The sequence below is a fragment of the Opisthorchis viverrini genome (assembly GCF_000715545.1).
Source record: "Opisthorchis viverrini unplaced genomic scaffold opera_v5_130, whole genome shotgun sequence".
Taxonomy (NCBI): domain Eukaryota; kingdom Metazoa; phylum Platyhelminthes; class Trematoda; order Opisthorchiida; family Opisthorchiidae; genus Opisthorchis; species Opisthorchis viverrini.
Genome location: NW_008751788.1, coordinates 886,189 through 899,664, shown reverse-complemented (window position 1 = coordinate 899,664; position 13,476 = coordinate 886,189).

Sequence of the window (13,476 nt, the reverse complement as noted above, 5' to 3'; positions counted from 1 at the left end):
GAAGCAAGCTTTGACGAATACTAAAAGCATTCCCAAAGGTGTCTCACCAGATTCTCTCCTAAGAGCAGCGGTCAGCTGGCACGATCATCTTAGAAGGAAAAGGAAGTGGCTGAGTTGATCCTCAACATCTTTCGACCATCTAAACTGTCGCAGCACGAAGTTCTCCAATGTGACATAATTCATAAGGGCTTCCAAAATGGGACACACAGTTTCATCCGGTCGTCGGGGCAGATTCCGCGAGCTATTTTGACCAAACTTTGGGCCAGGTTTCATCTATTTTTCATTTCTGGAAGATTGTATAGCGTCCAAACCAGATGGTTCTCCGAAATGCTCTGAAGCCTACCATCACACCAATCAGCTATTAGAAGCAATTATATATTTTTCCACACGACAAGGCGTCTGTCTAATTGTGTTGTATAAATAACGTATGCTCAATGTATTTGCAACACAATGCTTGTACAGGGAAAACTGTGGAAATACTAAGGTCAGTTAACTCCAGATTTACCTGCTAGAATTGGCCCGACTGTGGAGCAGTTCGGTGATTAACCCATCGGTCTATCAATGATTTCAGCGAACACAAACCGTGTCTACTGAACGCACAATGAATGAGCCTTTCTTTAAAGGCCAAACTGGGTTATGCAATCACAGATATGGTCAGTCGTTTTGAATAGAGAACACAGANAGAAGAGCGTCGTAGTTTCTGATACGTCACGTGGGCAACGATGACCTAAGGTTTCACGAATTGCACCAATTTCTCCTTTCATTCAGAAAGCGATGTCGTGAAGGAAAGCGTTTTTTACTTCAAGCAAAGTTCGCAGAATGAAAGCAGGATCAATAATACAGAATAGATAGTACCGTGTAGAAAAGCAAACAAAGAGAGCGAAGTTCTGAAAAGGGCCGCTCAACTCCTCTCGATTACTTCCGGTCCCCTCAGTTCAACTAAAGTGAATGAAAGTAACTTCAGTATTTTGCTTAATCTTGACGTTTTGGTATCGTGTGTGGACGTTTGACAAATCTACCCATGTAGTTGCGGTGTCCTGTCTAATCGAAACAGTACCGGCTTTTTGAAGCCTTAAATAAATGTGAATTGAGCAGCTGAAGTATTTTGGGAATAAAAGAACGCACCGAACAATTATTCGGTTCAACTAGAAACGCAACTTGACTCAGTGCCGATAATACAAATAGTGAGATCATCAATACAAAACCGAGTGAATGGAGAAGCACCGTAAATCGATCCAATCCAGAAGGATGTATAACATGTCCCCTTACACCAATATCAGTGCTACCAATCGGACAACTGGTGATTCCAGATTCAAGTATTTTTACAACGCTGGTTCGTTTAAGAAGATGAAAATGGTGCACTCTGTGCCAAAAAACCTGTCATAATACACAAAAAACAGTATATCGCAGCGGAAAAAAAGGTTAAGCGAGGCGAACGTTTACTTGAATTAATGGACAAACTATGAGAGGCAGTTAAAAACTGGTGAAAGGCCAAATTTTTGGGAGAAGAAACACACCGTTTTCCTTGTGCTGGATTATTGTCTAAAAATGGAAAAAAATCAGTTGGCCACTTCGGGTAAGAAGCGTAAGATCGGAGTGGATTTGACCAACTTGGCAATGTTCCATCCAGACATACGACCTGGAGACATGGTAGCTTTATATCACTGTAGTTATACACCATTTAGTCTCAATTGGTTTTTAAAAATTGAGTACCCTTTTGTTCAGCTCAAAGGATGGGACAATAAAATTATTAGAACTTGTAATATATCGTTATAAAAATATCAAACGTTGCAGCTCCGGTGTCGCACTGAAAGAATGACTTAGTGTTGGAATCTGTAGTCGAACTGTAATCAACAAACACCGGTATGCAATTTAATATAAAACTGTTTTCGACATCAACCAGAGTGGCCTTGTGAAAACTTTCAAATGTCACGCATGTAGATGTTCCAGTGATTGCATTCCGCTTTAGACTAGACCTTATTGTTGCAGAATACTCATGATGATTGGAAAGGCAAAATAGAACTCAGAAGAAGATTGAACTTATTGAAAGACTGGGTGACACTGTGACATTTTTGGGACGCACTTACATTTTTGCGTCCATATTTTACAAAGATTTGTCTTGAGTCATGGCGAACTAAAACAAAAATTCCAAACGCGTTCGCTCGCAAGTATATTCGGGTACACACTTGTTAAGAATTAGGTTCTCAAACTTGGATGATCGATCCAATCAACCATAAAATTGAAATTTTGTTCTGTCAATGAAGTAAATTTATGCTGAAAGGCCAGGAAGCACTGTACAGTTGCTTCATCTTTATTGATTTTCAACTTGAAAACAGTTTATTGGCTTCTTAGCATAGGGTGGCCTCACCGATAGGAAAAAATCTCATCTGAAAACGACCAAGTCCCCTTACACTACCATAAAATTTCTGGAACTTAGCATTTGATTCCTATCAGGAACATCATCAGAGACAGCATCATATGTATTAATGTTTCACTGCCGTACAACCCTAAAGTTTATCATATTAGGTTTGAAGCCCTGGAAAGAAAAGAAGAGACATGAGCCGGTGAGCGAGGGAACCTGGAGCCGGCCTATGTCAGGCATTATGAGGTGCCTTCACTCGAAACGCTCAATCAGACAACCTGGAGGGAAGCCGGTAGCACGAGCGCCACTGACATCGATCAGCAGCAATTTCTTGAAATGTCTCCAGCCAAGCGCAGTCGGGGAATTGGAGCACCAATCCTGCAGGACTTACATTACCAAAAAACACAAGGTCCTTGTACACTGGTTTGCGCCCTTCTGCCAAATCATGCGCTGTCCACGTTGCGGTTCGCGATATTCTGAAGCAAATAGTCGGTAGCAGTCTCGGTAGGCGGTTTTTCGGCATGCGTAGCGCATGGCTAAGTCATCGCAGTTGATAGAGCTGGATGTTTTTCGCAAATATCCGTTTTCTAATTATGTTTTTACGGATTTGTTGACGCCATCCAACATTAACAACGCCTCTGAGGAACCGGTGGTCAAAAGCCTGGAGACGCTCTATATCGTCTTCCCTTAGGGGCCATGTTTTGTAATCACACAACAATACTGCGCTTACTGTAGCCTGACACCCTTAAGATCAAGTGATACAGTTTTTTGACGCCAAAAGTGGAGTAAATTGGTAAATAGCATTCAAGTCTTTGAGATTCGTGCACTGATTCCACCAGCACCGTCAGCACGACTACCAAGCCACGTAAAGTTTACCGAAACCTCCTAGGATTCCTCTTCATGAATGTTCAACATTGCTTGAACAAAGTAATTTGCACAAAAATGGTCTGCGGAAACTTTATATATAGATATAGTTGTCAGGATCTTGGATGGGTGCAATGGCTCAGTGGTTAAGGCTCGCATTTACCGACCGCAGGGTCTGTGGTTCGAACCCAACCTCTGCATACCTCGCCTTCTCATGTCTAGGCTAGGGAAAACTGGCAGTATCTCAGTCCCCGTACCTAACTGGGTGACGTACCAGTCACGCACCAAAAAGGCGCATAATCTTAGATCTGTCATACGTCAGAAACTTTGTTTGTGCTCCATTAATTCTGGCTCTTATTCCAAATTTTTTTCATATTCTCAAAAAAAACTGATTTGTCGGAAGAGTGAACCTCCTGAAAAATTCGTGACCTGTGGATGTTATCAGCTTAGTTCATTTACCTGCATCATTCAGCAGTGCTATATTTGTGAAAATGTTTATACTTCACTTTTCGTGTCAAAAAGGAGCATTCCAGTCACTCCATTGGTCGAGATCAGGATGAACCGATTAATCAGCAGAAGCAATGGGAAAGGCATGCATGTGGAGAGGAAAAGTAAAAACGAAACTGTTCTTCGAGTTTCGGGTTCCCGTTCCAGAAAAATTGTCCTCTAATGCCGCAAAAAAATTGCTCATCCTCAGAGTCATCTTCACGACGGTCATGGATTCCAAGCACTGGATTTTCATTCCAAACTCGGTAGAACAAAAGTAGACCAAACGATTGTAGTATTGGTAATCTTTTTTCGAAAATATTCGAAATACTAATGCTTTTGTCAGCAACAGCTGGTCATCGATCTGCACAACTGTTTTCTCCCTAGAACGCTGTTTGAAAAAAACAGCGCAACAACTGTGCGAGTTCTGATTATGCTGCATTTCAAATAAAGGCTTTTTAACAACTAAAATATTCGGTTAGAATAAACGGAAGATCGAATCGTGGATCGATTGCTTTCCCACTCGGTGGTTATGATTTTGGACACTAATGTCACAAAACTTTCTACTGTTTTAGGTGAAAAAGATGTAAGCTAGAAATTAACATCTCGTGTTTTATAAACTCATGGTACCTCAAAACTAGAGCGCTTTTAATGTTAAAAGATTTTTCTCTCAATGTCTTGATAGACTTACTAGATGATCTCACGGATATTGGGGACAACTTTACCAGGATTTAACGAGTACTCAGTAACAGGTCCATCGCTTTGAGGATCACGATGTTGTTCGGACAGCCTACATCCACATCCAGGCGTCCTTTGGTTTGCGGCAGTGTTGCTGAAAAGGTCCCTCAGTCCGAAGTCGAAAATCCATCGAAGCTTCTGGGAAAGACACGAAAGCGTGAGTGCGGCTGTCCAACATAAGTATTGTACATCTTAGAATAAACCTGACCGCTTCTTCATTCTGAACCTTCTAAGGCATCAGATATGAAGAATGGGTCAATAACCGGCCATCTGCACCGCTCTTTATTGTGTCACGAAAAGAGATTAGAATATGGGCTCGCGCACAATGCGTCCGGTGAGGCAGATGGTGGGCTACTTGCAAGACAGTCGCGATGTCTAGATCACATAAAACGATGTTGGTAATGGGCAAAGAGAAAGAGAAAGGATGACGTCACCTACACATATCGTGGGCTTGTAGGTTGACAGACGGAGATAAAACCGATACGCAGAGGAAAGTGTGCTCTACCAAACCTATCTAAGAAGGAACAAGAAAACACACTAGTTCAGTACAGTGTAGTGTGAGAAAACGAACCCCTTGAATAATCCCATGTGTTTTTAACCACTTTCATCTCTGACATCAGACGATAAGTTACCCCTCAACAAGGGAATAATCATTCTGTCTATCTCGGCCATTCTAATCTTTGTATACAAGCAAGTAAAACAACACTATGAAAGAAAATCCTAACCAGCTCGATGTGTGCTATGCCCCCAAACGGTATTACAGTTCGTAAGCTAACAAGTAACCTAGTCGAAACTGTGAAAAACTTGTCTGTTTTCAAACTGGACTCTCATCAGCCTTCAGTCCGCAGACTGACTGGCCTGTAGGATAGCTAGAACGCACTCTGTGCTTTGCTGAGGCCAAAAGTCATAGCTATCAGTCAAAGAAAGAATTCAGGACGTCTGTGTAATCAGTCTGCACTAGGTTTTCAAAATCCCATCCTCCTTAGAAGAGTGCATCTGGTAAGTGATCGCATTTATAAAGAATAGTGGTCAGGACGTGTTATTTGAAGGCATAGATATCAATGGCACAACCACTAACCCACAGCTACGTACCACTACGCTCCCCAATCGATTGGTGATGAAACGTTTGCAATCAAATAGCCCAGCTCAGTGAACAAGCCAACGACCATCTACGCTACCTGAGCTACCGACATTTTCCTCTATAGGGAATCGAGTTTAGTGGTCTAAAGAGTGATCACACGATCCAGATTAGTCGACAACTTGGCAGTGACAGACCGCTACCGGGATCAATGAATATCACCTTCCTTGGTCAACTACTCAAGAGGATGACAGTATGTATGTATTATAAACGGCAAACTTGTATCCAGCGCTTCATTTCCGGTACACTTTCGATCCAGTTATCCAATGCCCCCCCCCCTACAAAACCATTCATTTCGCTTATCTTGCCCAAAACTTATTTCGTTCCTAGACACCGGTCAACTGGTAGCTCAGACAATACAGGTCTGGCTGTAATCTAAGATTAAGGATAGTGATTATGCTACCGTAAAAAACACCGTCGGCACAATAAGACGGATCACTCACAGGACCTTACCTAAGTGCTTTTGAATGTTTCGGTTATAGCTGCAACTATGGTAGAACAGCTTGAGACCTGCAAGGAAGACTGCCTTAGAAAATGAGGCGACACACCACATGCTGACAGTCGCGACGCTAGGGATTCGGTTGACCTCACTATGAGTTAGACTGTTCACGCTAATACTTCGGATCGGATGAGCTAACACAACGCAGCAACGTTCGTTCGCAGTGGTCTAGGACAATGGAGCCATCCACTATTACGGTGGTTTAGTGCTTGATATTTCAGTTATATACAGGAGCAAGCCTGCTAAGCGCGAATCCGGTCTCTGAATCTTGACTTCTCCTGTCTAGGCTTGGTCAACCTGACAGTATCCTAGCCCTCAGTATTCCAGGATTTCCGAGGCGCATTCGACTCGGCTGAACGGTCCGTTCTTCTTGAGACGCTCGAGCATCAAGGAATGCCCCGGAATTTTGTAAGCATAATACGTTCTTTGTATTCTCAGACTTCCGACGAGTGAGAGTATACAAAGAGCTGTCCAGATGTTTCTGTACACAAAGCGATGTCCGTCATGGGTGCACACTCTCTCTATTCCTATCTAATATTTGATCGATAAAATAATAAGACGAACAATGTAATGTTTGCAAAATCCTGGTGTTCAAATAGCCTCCGATGAAACCATTACCAATGGTTCTCGTCTTCGAAGAGAAAGAGAAGGCGCAAGTGTTTTTGGATGAACTGACCAAATTCGTCCCGTCCCTTGTCATACGCTTCGCACCCTGAAAATTTAAGGTCCTGGACATGCAGTCACCGAACGCGTCACTTACAATCCAGGGAGAGGCACTGAAAGTTGTGGTGCCTTTTACCGATCTTGGAAGTTGTATTAGTTATGATTTTAGTGTAACAGATGAGATCAATGCACGAGTCTGCGAGGCTCGGGCCGTGTTTGCTATGGCGTCAGATCGTTGTATCCCTAAATCTCAATAGACCTGTGTGTCGGGCTACATTGTGGGCTGTTTTGTTGTATGGCCGTGAGATCGCCTGTTTGAGCAGCGGAACTGAGACGTCTTCGACAGTCGTTGTCTCAGGACCATAGCTCGTGTGGGTTGGTGCCCGCGAATCTGCAACGAGGTAATTAAAAAGTGAGTTTTCGGTTGTGCAACAAGAGCTTCCAGTGGAGAATGTGTCCAGCACCGGAAGCTTGGTCGGTCAGGCCATGTATTGCATAAGCCGAAGCATCGTTTGTCGAAGAGGGCGCTGTTTTCCGGGTCCGCTTCAAAGTGGCAGAAGCAGATAGGTGGCCAACCCTTGACCTGGTAGAGATTACGAAACGTTCGGGTGCTGTAGTTAGTACTTGCAGGTAGTACTTGTAGGTAGTACTTGGTTGGGGACCGTGTGATCCCCACTGCTTTTGGTTGGAGACGCTGCAAGATATGGTCGCTCATCGATGTTACTGGCATTAGTGTTGTCAGTTTCCATCCAGATTTCCTGCATGAGTGTTTGGAGGTGTAGGCACCTCGGAATGATTATGGTATGCTAGCGTGAAATCCCTTTGCCACCCACTTTTATTATTTTATTCACAATGAGGCTTTCAAGTAAACCATCGTTGTAAGACAGCAAGGCATTTTCGTTCAACACTGATGTCATGCTGTGGATGAACATACTTGATGATTATGATTATGGTGATAATGTTGATTTGAATTCGATTATCTCAGCGCTTGACGTTTTTGGTAGGTCATGCCTCTTCCAGATGCTTTGAAGAATTTTCTTTTTTCGAATTCTTTTGCCAGCATGCCAAGACTTTTTCTCGAGGTATTGACTTGTTCCAGTTCAGCCTCAGAGGAGTGAATCGCATAGTGGTGTGACCAGTCCGTCATTTTTACGGGCCCTGTCCCAGTCGACCCGGCAGTGTTAATATTGACCCGACCCAGTTGAAATTCATCATTATCCAGATCATGAACCGCTGGATAGTTGCGACCCGCAGAATGTTGAAACGAAGTATGCATGCAGGGCCGTCCTATTTGGGTTGGTGCTACATACTTAGGGAGGCTCTGAAAAGTGCTACACATGCGGTTCTACTCATCACCAGAAACGATCCATTTGGCGCGTTCGTTGTTGATCGGAATGAAGACCGCAGAATGTCTCCATTTTTTTCGAGAGATTGTTGCGAGATTCCTCTGGAAGCCATCCGTGCGAATCTTACGTATTGCAACCGTCTGTGCCCGCCCATTTGTCGTAAGACCTGTACAAAGGGTATCCCAGTATGGTTTCCGTAGGTGGACCGGAGACCGGACAATAACGGATAAGCTGATGAATTAGTTTCCCGTAAGTTTGTTTGGTTCAGATCCGAACTAGAGATAGCTGAGGGATTGTCGCACGAAAGGAGACTTGAATAAACAGTCTAGGTGTAGATGGGCCAAACGAATAAACGCAATAGCGTTGCCGTGTTCGTAAGCTCTTCCAACCATTGTTGAAGCAGATATCCCCACGGAGCGATTCAGCGCAGCAAAGAGCGACAGTTAATTTTTTTAGTGCTGAATTTTTAGGTTTTATGCAGAACACCCATTTGCGATGCGTTTCGTGAACCGAGTGTCACGGACCGTACAAATTACAGGGCCAGAACTCTGTGGCCAGTCCGTTGAAGGAATCCATCCTTATTGTCCAAAGCCGCGGGGTAAACTTGGACGAATCGAGCCCGGCGTCCTCAATCTACAAGCCACCTTGTCGGCCTGTAGTATACAGACGACATTGTCTTAGTTTTTGAGAAAGAGCAGGAAGTGTAATCAATGCTGGGATGACCAAGGTCATCGAATGCTCCGGCATGTGCTTCACCCTCACAAAGTGCAAATTCATACTGCGGGACATACAGTGTTTGCGCATGCCTGTAGGAATTCAAGGAGTGGCACTGGAATTTATGGAACACTATACATATCTCAGAGGTCGCTTTAGCTCTGACGGTTGTGCGACATACAAAATCAATGCACGAATTTCGAAGTCCAGATTGTGTTTGCAAATTCGCGTCACTTGTGGTGTCAAAAAGGTATCTTCTCACTGGGTCTTGAAGGACAAGCGTATCAGACTACGGTGTGCATTTCAACCATCTGTCGGGTTCTGTAACTAGTCACAATATCAAAATGATCCTCCCCAAGGAAGATAGCCACCTGGAAATACGTAGCCTTAGCTCTTCTGTGGCGTTTTTCCCGGATGCTAAATCAGCTGCATATTTTTAACTGTTTAGAGCTTCCTCTGGTTGTTGCGTTAGCGACGGACGATGTCTCCTCGACTGGTGACGAAACGCTTGCAAGCCACTGGTTAGGCGCGGTGAACAGATCGACGGTCATCTGATCAACCACCCGTTAAGACACTCGAACTACCAATATTTCGACACACTGACAACAGAAAGGGTGATACAACTGATTGGTTATTTGTCTTTTGTATTATATTATGCGGCAGCGCTTTTGATTGATCTGCCAAAACAATTTTATAACATAAGCTCCAAAGGCTGGTTCTTCAATTGACTCCGAATTAAACGCATTCTCTGTGCTTGCTTAAATCTTGTTGTATAGAACCATCAGGAATTTTTTGACCGCAAGACTTCTTCCATTTTCTGTTTCAGTAGAAAAGGAATTGACTGGTGGAAAACCACACTCTTCGTGAGAGTAGTTTGTGCTCCTCGGCTGATTTATCCATCGGTGAAACGCAAAAGCGTAATGTAGGTGTTTAAGTTTCCACCACTAATGGGGGGGGGGGGGGGCAGTTTTTTTAAGATCTTGGTCGTCTATACGAATGCCAAACGCTACCTCACATAAATAATTTAACCATTACCTCCTACTGTGTCCCTCTTAGGCAAACAATTCATTTTCATTGGGTATAATTGATCCTTGCTTGGGCAACGTGAATCGTCTACTAACTGGATAACCAGGTTTCGTTGAAATGTTGGCTGCAAGAAGCCAACCCCCCGCTCAATATGGACGTAGTACGGAAGCATGCCACACCTGTTGCGTTACCTGCGATTACGTTTTTTGTTCACCTGTTCCTCTTTTTTCACGTCTTCACGTACTAGAATTGTTGTTGTTCATGTATGCTAATTTATTGCCATGCACATCTGGTTGGATATCACCATTCGTAGGTTAGGTACACAGTCGTTTGGTTTCTATTTGTTACTTTCATTGATTCGTAATTCCATTTCGTAATGAGCCATTTTGCAGACAGTCTGAACTAATGAGAGAACCAATTAAGCCGGGCAGCACTTTCAAATGGCTAAATTTAAAACCAATGTCTTCCAGTACAATATAACGATATGTGTAATACACCCTCAACAAGATTTCAATTCTGAACTGAATCGACCGAGCGCAAATACGTAATTTCGGTGAGATATTAGTTGCAGATAGCAAACAACATCTCAAAGTAGTATTGGTTATATTTCTGTAGCTGGTTGTGCTTTTCACAGCGCGTATATGGGCGATAGTACTGACTTCTTACTGGCCCAGCTCAAGGTCACCGGGGAAACAGCCAATGAACATAAAATTAGCACCGAAATGTCCAGCAATTAAATTCTGCTATTAAATTAAAAACAAAAGGTCTTTTCGTTTCATAAAGGAAACTACTCACAAGGTTGCTGAAGACTCCTCGACAACCTCGTGAGTATATTCCTTTATGAAAACATACTGCGATATCTCGAATATCGTGCCAACTGAAGCATGAGGCATCCTGTGTGCAGCACTTTCAGTTGTAGAATATCATAAACGAGAGATTCAGTTGAGTCTCTCGTGAAAACCAAATTGATTTGCAAATGAGTGTATTTCTCGAAAACAGAAAGGTCTGTTTTAACTGCATGTAGAACAGTAGACCTGATGACCATACAAAGGTTTCCTGATGAAAATTAGTTCCGTTCAGGGATAGCAAATCCACAATTAAACTGAGATAGGTAAGTGGTTAGAGCACGAAGTTACCAACCGGAAGGTCCTTGGTTCGAACCCAACCTCTGGCTCGCGAAATCCCCTGTCTAGGCTTGGGCAATCTGGCAGTATCCCAGCGCTCATGCTTCCTTCGGGTTGCATGGCAGCTAGGCACTGGAAGAGTGTTACAGCTGGACGACTAAAGCTTTATTTTATTCATTAATGCCGAGATCGTCGGATGGCGTAATAACCATGATCTTCATAAATCTGTGTGTCTGAAAAAAGATGCCTGTGGTTTAAAGTTATGCACAGCTAAATGCCAGGTAAATATAATTTCGGCAATTCACACCTAGTCTAACGCGTCGGTGTACTCAAGCATGCTGGGCAAGTACTGATCCTGGTGGATTGGATGAACACCTTTTAAACACACTCGGGGAACACAGATTATTGCAAATCCCCCTAGAGGGAACGGTCGCCTCCACTCCGAATTCCTAATATCTTCCGAATGTGTTCAGTTGTGGAAGTGGGATGGTTTTAAACAATTCCGCTGAAAATCACCTTCCTTATTGAAGTAAACAAAAATAGCTCACAGTACGAAACGGTGATCAGCGCCGTATACCGGATTCTGGTTCAAAGCGGCACGATAAATCTGAAATGCTTCACAAGTTGGGGCAAACAAAACTACAGGTCTACTAAAATGTACTAAAATGCCAACACAGTCAGTGATCAGTATATACTGTGTAGAAGACACGACCAAAACCAAGGGGTGATCACCAACTGATGGGTAGTCGATTGAGTGTTTTCTTTCATAAACGGACACTACTCATCAACCTAATGTTGTAAACTTTCCCAACTCATCATTGTAAATGACAGTGCTGAGCTGCTCATTTTTACAAGTAAATAATTTCAACATCATTCACCTAGCCCACACAAATCTGCTTGGGAATAATTCACTACGTAAGAGTTGAGTGAGCAAGGGGAGGTTTTGCGGAATGGAGCCTTTTGGTTCAGTTGTTTTATCATGTGGAACGAGCAAGTTCCGCAAGCCTATTAGTGTTCTTTTCATACCTGAGAGGTTGCCACCAACACGAAAAACACATCTCGGCGAACAGACCTACAATTAAACAGCGTACCCGAGCTACCTACATTCCACAACATTGCTAACATCTCATTTAATTGAAGCCAATCTATGCTGAAAAGCCGAGAAGCACTGTACAGCTGTTTCATCCTTATTGGGAATCATCAGCAGTGCGCATCTCACGAAACTCCGAAGAGTCTCCGAAAGTTTGCAAACTTCGAGAGTTCGCAAAGCATCGGCCAAAAAACAAAAAGATGCCGGAAACGAACCTAGTGAGGAAGCGGATGTGAGGGTTTCAGAAAATGAGCTGCGTTTTTAAAGGGTTAAAATGGAAGAACCTAGGTATTTATTTTAATTTTTTTGCCAATAAACATCCGCCTTCCAAACAATCAGTGAGCACCAGGTCGCTGTAAACAATTTTTAGCCTGACAACTATTTTGGCAAATTCGTGAGATCACATCCTTCTCTGAATCAGTGTTTGTCCTCAAGTTCCTTTCTCAAAGGACTCAAAGTGGCCACTGGTGGCCCTTAATAAAAGATCCTCAGGATAGCCAATTCGAACCCATTACATGCTCCATGTAATAAGACCGTGAACTTTCATTCGCATCTGAATGTTTCTTCACTAAATTGTCTCCTCTTCGGGAGCAAAATCGATATTTGCTGAACCAACAATTGTTTCCAATCTGAGGGATTGCTTTCTGGAAATTCCATACCTCTAAATTTATTTCTCCAGTGGGTTTTTTTTTCGCCGAAGTAGGACATACATGGTACATAATCCAAAGCAGTTTAACCACAGAGTTTTTTATTCCCCCCAGGGCCTTTATTTGTCACCTGACTCTTCGTTTCCCACAATTGCGTTCCGAGTGTCACCGGCAGATTGCACGGCTAATGTGGTGCTGCTTGCATTGCCAAATGTGTGAAGTTCTACCAGATAACCTGTCACGAATGTATGGAACCATCAACCACACCCTTGTGACCTGAACAGATGTAAATATATACAGTGATCGAGTGTGCAAACACTTAGTTGAACGTTAAACTCCACACGACCAGCTATCATTATCGATAAGTGCTGTCGCTTTAAACGACGGTTAGGCCAAGATTAACCCATTGAATATGGTTGTGCCGCAACCACAATACTCAAAAATAGTGAGTAGGCAGACGGGACCGATGGTACGTCAAGATGTAGTAGGCTGGGCGGTGGAAAAAGTTGGGAGAAATGCTCAACCGCTTTCCTCCTCAAACGGATCTAAATAAAGGGCGTTCAAGTGTCCAGTGTATTCCAGATGAAGTTCATATAACTCAACTGTTATTGTTGTAGCCATTCAGACACAGCACTTCATCCTTAAGTGAAAGGTACTCTCAATTTTGATGAAACAGTTTTTCGGTACAATTCTTCACCTGAAAAAATGGACAGTCACATCACCCTCGGTTGATCCATCCCAACAACGAGGGGTTATATCACCCCGAAAGAAGCACTGAA